At 40.3% G+C, this 12,987-nt stretch overlaps 1 protein-coding gene across 3 annotated transcripts in view; it reads right to left on the reverse strand.

The window, feature by feature from the left end:
• DUS2 (dihydrouridine synthase 2) overlaps positions 1-12,987 on the reverse strand; it is a 1,571,638-nt gene that overhangs the window by 735,195 nt on the left and 823,456 nt on the right. The gene's annotated exons all lie outside the window — the stretch shown is intronic.

Consider the following 12,987-nt stretch of genomic DNA (forward strand, 5'->3'; position numbering starts at 1 on the left):
CATTGGAGGGTTTCCGAACATGAACCGCCTTTTTAAGGTCATGCCACAGCATTTCAACTGGATTCAAGTCCGGACTTTGACTAGGCCACAACAAAAGCTTCCTTTTCTTTTTTTTAAGCCATTCAGAGTTGGACTTGCTGGTGTGTTTTGGATCATTGTCCTGCTGCAGAACCCAAGTGCGCTTCAGCTTGAGGTCACAAACTGATGGCCGGTCATTCTCCTTCAGGATTTTTTGGCAGAGAGCAGAATTCATGGTTCCATCTATCACAGCAAGTCTTCCAGGTCCAGAAGCAGCAAAGCAGCCCCAGATCATCACACTACCACCACCATGTTTGACTGTTCGCATGATGTTCTTTTTCTGAAATGCTGTGTTACTTTTATGCAATATGTAATGGGATGCACACCTCCCAAAAGGTTTCAACTTTTGTTTCGTCAGGCCACAGAATATTTTCCCAAAATTCTTGGGGATCATCAAAATGTTTTTTGGCAAAATTGAGATGAGCCTTTATGTTCTTTTTGGTCAGCAGTGGTTTTCGCCTTGGAACTCTGCCATGCATGCCATTTTTGCCCAGTCTCTTTCTTATGGTTGAGTCATGAACACTGACCTTAACTGAGTCAAGTGAGGCCTGCAGTTCTTTCAATGTTGTTCTGGGTTCCTTTGTGACCTCTTGGATGAGTCATCGCTGCATTCTTGGGGTAATTTTTGTAGGCTGGCCACTCCTGAGAAGGTTCATCACTGTTCTATGTTTTCTCCATTTGTGGATAATGGCTCTCACCGTGGTTCGCTGGAGTCCCAAAGCATCATAAATGGCTTTGTAACCTTTTCCAGACTGATAGATGTAAATTACTTTGTTTCTCATCTGTTTGGGATTTCTTTAGATTGTAACATGAATTTCTTTAGATTGCGGCATGATATCTTCCTTTTTGGGATCTTTTGGCCTACTTCACTTTGTCTGACAGGTCTGGCAGTAATCAGGCCTGAGTTTGGCTAGTGAAATTGAACTCTGCTTTCCCAAAAATGTGATCAACCACAGTTACTTCATGATTTAACAAGGGGGCAATTACTTTTTCACAAAGGGCCATGTAGGTTTGGATAGTTTCTTTCCTTAATAAATAAAATCATCACTTAAAAACTGCATTTTGTGTTTACGTGGGTTATCTTTGTCTAATATTTACATTTGTTTGATGATCTGAAACATTTAAGTGTGACAAACATGCAAAAAAAAATAAGAAATCAGGAAGGGGGCAAACACTTTTTCACTGCACTGTATATACATATATATATATATATATATATATATATATATATATATATATATATATATACACACACACACACACACACACACACACACACACACACACACACACACACACACACACACACACACACACACACACACATAGCTGTACTTTAGCAGCTTCAGTTCACTTTCCACCACATCTCTTCCCTTTAAAATGAGAAATGGAATTTTTCTAAAAGCAGGAAGAACAGACAGGCACATATAGGCTGGATAAAGGCTTGCAATTCAGGATTAGTCTGAGCAGACTGCTTAAGCTTTTCAACTGTTTCAGTAGCTACAGGCCTTGTTATCAGAATGCTCTGCACATAGGCTGCAAAATCACTTTCTGTTTTTGATAACAGATGATGTATAGGATTTCTAGTCAGGGTATTACCAGCAATGAGCTGACTGCCTGGCATATTTATTGCTTTGGCACTGGACCTTCTTAAAGACATTAAAAGTCTCTGGAACCCCAGTGGCACTTTAAGATTATATGAATTGATCAGTTGTACCAGTGGTTTATGGTTAGTCCAGAGCTTGAAACTCTCAATCCCTAGCAGGTGTCTGAAGAACTTTTCACGTGTCCACAAACTTGTACAACGTTCTTTTTCAGTTTGAGGATACCTTTGTTCTGCATCACACCTGTTTATCACACTAAAGTAACACTGTACCCAGGCCAGTGCACTCAAAATTACTTTTGAATGACATTCTTATATGCAAGCACTGGAGCTGCTGCAAGTAATTCACTTAATTCAGTAAATAGAATCATTTACAGCTCATACATAATGATTAACTTTTCATAGTTCTGAAAGTCGCTCCATCTAGTCATGAACATCTAACAGAGCACCAGCACCCAACTTCACAGATGCTTTGAGCCAAGACATTTCTGAAAACGGCTACAGAGGTGTAGCTCCTGGAGTGTACACCAAACCAGTCCAGCAGGAAGTGATAATAACTAGCTAGCCATTTTGATAGCCTGTTGAACACTGGTCCGTTCTCTTTCCCTGGCAAGAAAGAGACCAACAGCTAGGCAGAAAATAAAAAGTATAACAATTTATTTGCTTGTATACACTTTTCTCTCTAGTCTGTCGATAAGAGTAAAGATAGATGTATAATCTAATCAAGTGGGATCTATGACCACCTTTGGCATGATGGAGGGGTTAGATCTGATTCAAGTAGAGATCTACGACCACCTCTGGCATGATGGAGGGTTACAGCTGATTCAAGGAGAGATCTACGACCACCTTTGGCATGATGGTGGGGTTAGATCTGATTCAAGTAGAGTTATACGACCACCTTTGCCATGATTGAGGGGTTAGATCTGATTCAGGTAGAGTTCTACAACAACCTGTGGCATGATGGAGGGGTTAGATCTGATTCAGGTAGAGTTCTACAACAACCTGTGGCATGATGGAGGGGTTAGATCTGATTCAAGGAGAAATCTACGACCGTCTTTGGCATGATGGGGGGGTTAGATCTGATTCAACCTTACATACAGGTTGCCTGAAAAGAACAACTTCTCAATAAAGATAATGGAAATTGTGGGAAGGAATTGAGAGAAAGCATCCACTGGAATTTCTATCTTGCTTTAATGAATACAGCAGAAGAAAAGGATGACCATGATTTTATAATCACTGAAGTACCCACTTCTAGAAGACCCTGATCAACCTGTATACCTGGCTGTATAGCTCTAGTACAGAAAATGAGGTGTGACTCATAATATACATCAGCTTACCCACTTCACCAGACCCTGGAAGCAGCTTCTTCTCCATATAAATCAGAGCTAAAGGTACTGCTTCAACTGAAAGACAAACTCATATCTCAATGTGGAATCATATGCAGCATGTGTAAGCTTGGTTGAGTTCCACAGTCCAAAAGAAAAGCATCAATGATTAAACTTTGTGACAGGTTCAAGTACAGAACCAAAGGGTTGGGGGGGCTGTCTACCAACCTGGAGACTATCCCCAAGGATCTGACACCTAAATCAGGCTGATACATGCATGTTGGCTATCACTTCACTGTCCACTATTTCATCCACCATCCTGAGGTGTGCAAATGGTACCAAGAAAATTGTGGCAACCATTAAGCCCAGAAGATGCAGCAGGGTCCAAGCCTGTACTGTGTGTTGCATCTTCACCCAGATGGCCAGGGCCATGACCTCAAAAGCCCTCTCTAACCACAGAAATAATTGGCACTGAAGACTGTCCAACTTCATAACCATAAAGTTCTTCGTCTGAGAAAGAGTCAAAAGAGGACAGTGTCCAGTTAACGGTCACCCATAGAATAATGAAGTTCTGTGAATAAGAATAACTTTTTTCTCTGTGCTTTTAGCCACTGTGCTTGCTGACCGTCAAGCGTTGTCCTATCAACCAGACCCCTTTGATACCCTGTCCTGAGTATTCCCTAGTGAGAGTGAAAGCTAGGACATATTTGGTATATTCCTGATCCCTCCCTTTGGTGGGTCACAAGTGACCCAATTCACCAAAGAAGCTACTATGCCCCTCCTATATGACTGCATGTTCCAAGCACTGTGGAGAAGGCTACTGTATTCATGGTCGGGGGGGGGGGGTTAATACATGCCCCTGGGTTGTCATTTGTGTCACCTACTCTGTTTTGGGGGACTGTGTCTTTGGACAGTCCCAGTCCCCCCCCCCCCCATTCTCACATCAGCTCCAGCAGATAGTCAAAGTGCTTATTAAACTGGACTTTCAAGACAGCTGCACAGTAATCAACAGCTTAACTTCAGCAGCTCTCCCATTGTGAAAACAGAAAATTGGAACAACAGCCAGTGATACTGTCAGCTTTAGTAAAATTTAATTACTGGCTAGTAAGTACACTGCCTGGATGCCTGCAAAGAAGAAACTATGACAGCCTGGAAGAAAATTAACTAGAAAAGGTGATGGGAAAACACTGACTGGGAAGAATCCTGCAGATGTTCAGCAAAAACAGTTCAAGCTCCAGCTTTAGGGCAAGACATGTCTTTCAGTACTCCAGAGAGAAAAACAAGTCAAATCTGCTCACAGCTGATTACAATAAACAAAACACTGAAGGAGTATATCAAATCAAATAACAAAAGCCTGGAAAAAAATGGAAGAATCTTTTAACAGTCAAATGAGCTGATAAAACTGCAAAAATCAAAAGTCAACATGAAGAAAAGGCTGACTGAGCATGACATTGATCAAGAAGAGATGTTTCAAAATATAAGAGTTAGAGGACAGAGCACATAGGGAAAAATATGTGATTTTCAGCTATAAAACTATATTAATTTTATAAAAGCACAAATACGGTGCCAGACTAGTATTCCACAGCAGGAAACGTTAATTGAAAGGGCGCACCATGTGTATGCTCCAGCCTGGCCACAAAAAAGCAACCAATACCTTTATTACTAAGGATGTAAACTTACCAGCAGAAGGAGTTGATCTTGACAAAACCATGGAAAAATGGCAAAGTAATAAAAGTTGAAGACAGTAAAGTGTTTATGGAAAATGATTATTCACAGTACACCAGGCAGAGAAACACATTTATTCCAGTAATCCAGTAATATTGAGAAGCAGGTGTAATATTCAAGCTGCTGTCTTCAGAATATTTTTCCTAAAGCAGCAGTCATTTTTTGATGCAGAACAGGCTAAGGGAAAAATGCAAGTTTGTCCAACAAAAAATGAGCCATCAAGCAGAAGGGGACTCTGCTTTTCATTCTTCTGACAATAAAGCACATGGAAAGACTTTTCCAGTGAAACACTTTCCACTCTTCCAAAGGAAAATGCTTGAGACACAGAGAAAAACACAGGAGTTGACCAGAAGAATCAGGAGTACCTTGGAAATTAACCCGAATCTGGGGTTGGGAGATGGAGGTGAAGAGGAAGAAGACCAGGCAACATGGAGATTTTAGTGAATAAATATCAGACTGGAAAGCATCAATCGCATTTGTGAAATACAGATGTATAAGAGTTAAGTGGAAAGTGTGACTTCTGTCGACTTTGTTAAACTTGTGGGAACTGAAAAGCATTTGCCTCACTTAATGCCATTAGGGAGGGGAAAAAGAAGGAAAAAGGTAACTGTAAGTAAAACTATGTTCTTAACATCATCTCTATGAAACTTTTCACAAAATAAATTGCATATTTTACAGTAAAATATTTTTAGTTGTGCTTACATGTGTTAAAGTTACTAAAGAGATGCTTTTTTCTTATCTTTCCTCTTTCTTTCTTCTTTTTAGCATTAAGAAATGTAGGTACTGCAATGCAAAACATAAAAAAGGTAGACTGTAATCTTGGGTTGTTGAGGTGGGGGTATAAAAGTACACCGATCATAATATGTGTAGAACTGAATACATATAGTGCTGGTATGTTTCTCTTACTTTTGCAGAGGTGAATGCCTGGATTAAGTCCCTTAGCTTAATCCAATAAAAAAATTCTAAATGGAAACGAATAATCTGAGAACATCAAATATAATAAAAAGTCTTCCTTTAGCAATAAATGTTTTAGCTTGGCTATCAGACTGCAGCAGAGGATGACATTTTTCTTTTTTTCTCTTACATTTCAATGGAAACAGGCTGATAATAAAAGAGGGAACACTGTATTTTCATTCATGTTTCATTCTTCATTTTTCTACTGCTCGATACATTCCTGAAAAATATGTTCCCAATTTCTTCCTTCTTCCCCATCACACCTCCAACATTTGCCATCTCCCTGAGTAATAATTATTTGGAGTCTGTTTGGGGTAAAAAAGTACCTGTGCAAACACACAGAAGCAAAAATCCTAAATCTTCTAGACTTTTTTTTTTTTTTTTTGCATATTTCGGAGTCATACATTTCACTACTAACTAACTAACTAATTAATTAATTTAATCAATCAATTAATTAATTAATTACTTAATTAATTTAACATTTGTTGACTGGGAAAGTCCAACTAGGGCACAGCCTATTTTCAGCGGAGGCCCGGGGAGAAACGCTCCAGATGTATGTCTTTGGAACGTATATAATCCCATTGTTTCTTTGTGAATGGCTTATCCAATCTCTCCTCCCAAACCTTTCGAAACTCATCTAATGGAGTCTTATAGTTATCATGCAGTATATTTTAAATGCCCTACTAATTATCCATTTGTTACAGCAGCTTCTGTTTTAGATTCTAATGAAACCTTTACTAGTGCTGGTCTTCCAGTTACGATCCCCCTTTCCTTTGCCTACACTCTGACATCAATCCTTGATAGGGAAGCTAGTCTCTAGCCTGCAGTCCAAATGTATTCCTGGCCTTTTCCCATTCTATTACCTTTCCCTCTCTAATTATTTGTCCCAATATCTTGGTTCCTGTGCCATTTTTCTCCAGAAATTCCAACCCCCTCTTGCCTATTCTATGCCTTTTCTCTGTATGCCTAGTTGCAGTCATCTCTATTGGCACAATCTCCTTTCTCCATTCTAGTGGCTTAGTTCTTGGAATACCTTCTGCTAATTTATGAATATAATATTATGTTTGGCTGTTGTTATTCTCCTTTAGGATATGCATCCAAAACCCCAGTCCCTACTTTTTTTTGTAGCTTCCCTCCTGTTTCAACATCATCCCTTTCCACGCTGAATTGCATCTTTCTGCTTGTGTTATGTGTAGGTGCCTTAACTGCAGCTCTGAAACATCCCTTCATAGATTCATAGATTATTACTAAGCTAACAAGTTTTCCAGAAAGAATAATGAGGTTCTGTATCCAAATAGGACATTGAGGGACAGGCATTTATAAGCTACCTCTGTCCATATGGGACATGAATGCCAGGCCGGGTGCAAATTTCCTATTCCCCATCCACTGGTCTAGGTTGTGCTTAAACTAGGTAATAGACAAACTCAGCTTCACAAGGATGGGAAAACTGTTCCATAGGAGAGGAAGTCTCTGGGACACATATCTGTCTTTCCAGCATGTTCTGTTTTAAGTCATAGACAAAATTCAGGTCCATAGACCTTGTATTTATGTAATATGCAGGAGATTCATAAGTGTGGGGTTTGCAGATGCCTTGCAAGTCAGGCATAGATCACCCCTCAGCAATCTATAGGAGACTCAGTACAGATAAAGGGCTTTAACTTGCTCTGTGCAAGGCAGGATTGTTATGCTTTCCATTGTTTTTGCAAGGCACCTCTGAGTCACTCTAGTTCCTGCATATGCTTGGCTGAGTACACACTGAAGGGAGCACTGTACTCTATGACTGGTCTAATAAGGACAGAGTACAGTGAAGTAATGACCTCTCTGAACCTAGATGCCAAACCCTTACTTACATGGTGCATAGCATAAAAGGATCTCCTCACCACTGTAGCCATGTGGCGGTCAAAGGTAAGGCTACTCTCAAATGTGCAGACCCAGATCCCTGACCACTAGCTCAACTCTTCGGGGCATATTACCAACATGGTAATTAGCTGGGATGATTGATTTCTCAAAGGGTACAATTATGCATTTCTTAGCATGGAGTTTAAGACCATGGCTTTGGCACCATTTGTTAGTCAGAGACGGGCCTTCTTGAAGAATGCTAGCGCCTACAGGGGAGTCGATGATCACCCTTCTCTTGCAATCATCTGCAAACATAGTCAGCCATAAACCTTCAGCATTTGCTTCCACTTCACAGAAATAGCTGCCAAAAAGGTGCAGGCCCAGTACAGAGACTTGGAGGACTCCACTAGTGGATAGCCACTTGATGGAAGTAGCCTCAACTATTTTGACATCCTGGGTACCAACAGTGAGCCAACTGGCTGTCTAGTGGGTGATAAAAGGGTTTATACCTAATTTCGTGAGCTTGTATATAATGCCCGAGTTGGGTATTGTATCAAAAGTCTTGACCAGGTTGAGGTAAGCTGTATGCAGAGCCTTGTCCTCGTCCTTTGCACTAGTGACCCTCTCAAAGAAGTCCACCAGATTTAATAGACATGAACTTATTTTAACAAAGTCAAACTGTGATGGGTCCATTATTTGCAGTTTACCTATGTCCTCATTTCTCATGTCCATTCTTTCCATGGTCTTACATGTGAGGCTGGTCAGCCCTCTGGGCCCGTAGTTACCTGGATTGGTGGTTGGACCTTTGTGCAGGGGAATGACCGCAGCCATCCTCCATCCTTTGGGCACAAAGCCTGATTGTAGGCTTCAGCTGAAAAGTGATTCAAGTGGACCACAGAGGTCATGCTACTTAGTGAGCACCCCTGAATGTGCAGTGAAGACCTGCTCCTTAGTAACGGTTGGGGGGGTTGTGGTATGCAGTATTTCCTTTGGTCCGTCAGGGAGAGTAGGGGGAGAAATTTGAGCATTGTGGGTGATGCCATTTATAATAAGTTCTGTGCATTGTTGCATATTTCTCTTGCAGTTATGGACATAGCTATAGAAAGTGTTGTGGTTGTCCTTTGCCTGAGAAGCTATTTTTTCTTCAAAGTTAGCCTTTGAAGTATTAATCAACCCTCTTAGCTGCCTGTTTAGACTGGTCAGGGTATTTTTAGTATGCTGGGCCTTGTTCCTCCTATGCTTGGCCAAGATTTTTTTTTCTTTTGTTGTATAACAGATTGACATTGTGATTCCACCAGGGTGGCTTGTTTTTTGAGTTTAACTTTTTCTTAGTATGAGTGGAAACAGCTTGCTCTATACAGCTATCAATATGGCTCTATAGGGATTTTGTAAATAGCTCAGCATATACTATGGTGTGCACTGGGTTGGGGGTGCTTGGAATTTAGCCAAGGTTTTACTTAATAGAGAGAGGTTAGCTTTAGATTATTTCATAAAAGTTTTTGGTTTCTCTGGGTCCCTGGATTTAGTTTTCATTTCAAGCAATACTGCCTTATGGTCATATCTGACCAGCTAAGACATTACACTGGGTAACATTGCTCCCTCATGTCTGTGAGTACAAGGACAAGAATGTTTGCACCCCTGGTAGGAGAATTGACCAATTTGTCCAGGATGTTGGTATTAAAGTTTAGGAATTGCTGGGCTTGTGCATTAGAAGTGGTGTAGGATTCCCAAGCTATAAAGTGGTAGCTGACATCCCCCAAAAGATCGTATTAGGTTGAATGGTGAGGGACTCTAGAACACTGAGATAGGTAGTATGGGTTTCCTGGAACATAAACGGGACCTATAAGTTGCAAGGATATGGTGTAGAAGACCCTTTTAATGGTGACTTGCACATGTATAAGTTCCAGTGGGTCATACACATGAGGCTGTTTTTAATATAGACAGAGAATCCTCCACATTTAGTTCCATCTTGTGCAGTAGTTGGTCTAAAGATGTGAACGGCATTATAACCTTGCACTGTCAGGGTACATTCTGTGGCTTTAAACTATATCTCTGTTACTGCACAGATGTATAAACTTTCCAGGGAGAGAAAGGCTTGCAGGGAGTGGAGTTCCTTGTTAAGACTTCTAGCATTGAGCAGTACTACCTTCAGATATTCCTTCATAGGTACAGTTAAGTCTGGAGGTTTACCAGTTTGGCATTGCCTACAAAAGGAACTATGAGCAGAGGAAAAGGTTTTTGCCAATATCTGAAAGGCTAGGGAGTATAAAGTACAGACCACCCCTGGCAAAGTAGCGTGGTCGGTCAAACATGCCTATCAAATATTATACCCCCTTGGATTGACACCAGAAGCTAAGCCAATTGCTAAAATCAATCATTTTCTGTTGGGAAGATGGCATCTTCTATGGAGAAGGTAGTATTCTGCTCAGTGCTAGGCCTATACCTGCCTGAGACAAAAATTAGCAAGGTCAGTCATGTCTCACTTCATATGTCAAGGAAAGTATGTTTAAGGTCATTATCAGTCACACGGACTATGACAGACTCATACTGGTGCCTGCGGTTCCATGGCCTGACTTCACATGGGCTGTGACAGACTCATACTGGTACCTGTGGTTCCATGGCCTGACTTCACATGGGCTGTGACAGACTCATACTGGTACCTGTGGTTCCATGGCCTGACTTCACATGGGCTATGACAGACTCATAATGGTACCTGTGGTTCCATGGCCTGACTTCACATGGGCTTTGACAGACTCATACTGGTACCTGTGGTTCCATGGCTTGACTTCACATGGACTATGACAGACTCATACTGTTACCTGTGACTCCATGAGCTGACTGCCTAAGTTATTTGTCGGATCCCAGCACTGTTACCTGTGACTCCATCAGCTGACTGCCTATGTTATTTGTTGGATCCCAGCACTGTTACCTGTGACTCCATCAGCTGACTGCCTATATTATTTGTCGGATCCCAGCACTGGTACCTGTGACTCCATGAGCTGACCGCCTATGTTATTTGTCGGATCCCAGCTCTGGAAAGGCAGCTAACCATGACTCTATCCTTACTCAGTCTGGAGAGGGGGACATCGGTGTGCCTCACTAAAGAATCACAAATGACCAGAAAATTTGGCATTTGTCTGCCTTACGGCATAGCAGTAGAGGCATTAGATACTGTGTTACTATGTGCACCTGTTCAAAGCAGGTAATCCCAAACCACCTTGTTCTATTGGACAGATCAATTTATACCACTTGATTTTTGACCTCTTCCCCTCCCAGATAAAATCCTTCAACTCTTTATTAATTGCTATCCACAACTTCTCCTTTGCTTGATAAAAACAAATATGCCTAACCCAAGTATACAACTAAAGGGACTAACACATTTTCACTGCTTTCATCTTGTTATCCATATCCATAAAACAGCTTCCGTTATCTAAGGTTTGCATTCTTTTGTTTAGTCTTTTCCCACATATCCTTAGCTGCCTTAACAGAATCCTTTTAACCCATACGCCTAAGTACTTAATTTTATCATGTCCCCATAAATACGGGTATGGTCAACTAATTTGTGTGTGGGTACACAGTTTACAGCTATTGCCTTTGTTTTATCTTCATTAAGTTTGTATCCTGAAAAAACTTGAAACTGTCCCAGAATGTTTCACAACACTAAGATGTCCTTTTTGTGTTTTGTTTTTTTCTTTTCAGGTACAAAATAATATCATCTGCAATTAAAACCAACTTTTCTTGATTACCATACTAGTTTATATCCTTGAATTCTGAGTCCCTTATTTTTTTGTCCCTTGCTTCACTATCTCGAGGAGTGGGTGGTTTGCTTCTCCCATATATGGAAACAACATAAACAAGTTTCCAAAAGACAACAAGTCTTGATAATAATCCGGTTCTGAAGAAGACCAAATTGCATTGGTTGAAAGCGCTAAACTGCATTTAGCGTGTTGTTCTTGTCTGTTTCTTGTCTGTTTTTGTCCGTTGGTTAATGGGAATATTGTGTGTTCTAGTCGGCGTTATGTGGATTAAAACTCTCTTTTAAAACCAAAGAGTCGTCTTTTGGCATTGTTCCGCTTATTGGCAGACACCGGATTATTATCAAGATATATGGAAACAAGTTATGCAAACAAGTAGCTGTTGGGTTCTTCAAGGATTTGCATTAAGGGCCATCCTTTTCTTCATATTCATAAATGATATGAAACAAGAACCTACTTAACTAAAGGTTATTACTGTGCATGGACAATCTGCTCCTCCTCAGCTCAGGTACTCAACTGACAGCCTACAAGTCAAGTTCCAAAACAACTTCACTGCACTCTGGTACTGGATAGACCCCTCAAAAAAACTGCTAATAAATCCTTCTAAACCAGCAGATATGACCTTTGGCTAAATATTATTCAAGCAAACATATTAAAGCATTCTGCTAGATCCCATGCTATCCTTTAGATGCCATACTGACACAACTGTAGATACAGCATTGTCACAACTAAAACTTTGCTGCAAAGTCTCAAACCCGGTAGCACCTGAAGCAACAAAAGCCCTTACTAAAAACATACTTACAACAAAAGTAGAATATGATGTATTTATCATGACAATTACTTCTACAAACACATGAACAAACTATGTAAAACTGCTCCCTCCCCAAAAGCAAACCAACCTGTACATTTATTATGTTCGCATCTATAAGTTTCTATTTCTGGATTCAGTATTTATTACTAATTCTGGTTGTTAGACAATATGTTTTTGCCTTACCTGTTCGAATCTTTCAATTTATATTTCCAGTTTATTGAGGAACATCTTGTCTCAAAGAGGATAATAACTGGGGCAGTGGAGAAATACAACAATTGTTAAGTTTTACAGCACTATACTAAACAGATAGTAAATGTATTTGGAATTTCTCTGATTTATGGTGCTTTCATTCTTCTAACAGAGAAAAACGATTACAAAACTTTGAAGCTTTAGCTGTTCTGCCCTAACCCAATTGGTCGTTAGTAAACAGTAGTATCACAACCACTTCTTGGTACATACCTTGTACAGCAGACATGTTTGCAACCAAACAAGCATTAAAATTGCAGAATACAAGTGACTAGCCAAGTTCCGAAAAACTGCTGACTGGTTTTGCTGGATTTCTGACCCTCTCAGATTGCAAGCTTAGTACTCATTGTTTCACAAATGATGTAGTCATCCTTCACTAGTGAGAGCTGGAAATGTTTCAAAGAAGGCCTAAGCAAGTCAGACAAGGTTTTTAAAACATTCAGTATGCGGTATTCATTTTAAATGTCATCTATATAAATGTGAAAGGTAAACGTCAATGAATATGGGTATTTGGCTGCAAAAATCAACGGTCAAATACATACTACATTTTTAAATTATTTTAAGAGGTGCATATGAGTGTGTGTGTGTGTGTGTGTGTGTGTGTGTGTGTGTGTGTGTGTGTGCATGAGTATGTCCTATACGTGCGTTTGT

Source organism: Protopterus annectens, chromosome 8.part1 (genome assembly GCF_019279795.1).
Source record: "Protopterus annectens isolate FY-2018-M chromosome 8.part1, PAN1.0, whole genome shotgun sequence".
Classification (NCBI taxonomy): Eukaryota; Metazoa; Chordata; order Ceratodontiformes; family Protopteridae; genus Protopterus; species Protopterus annectens.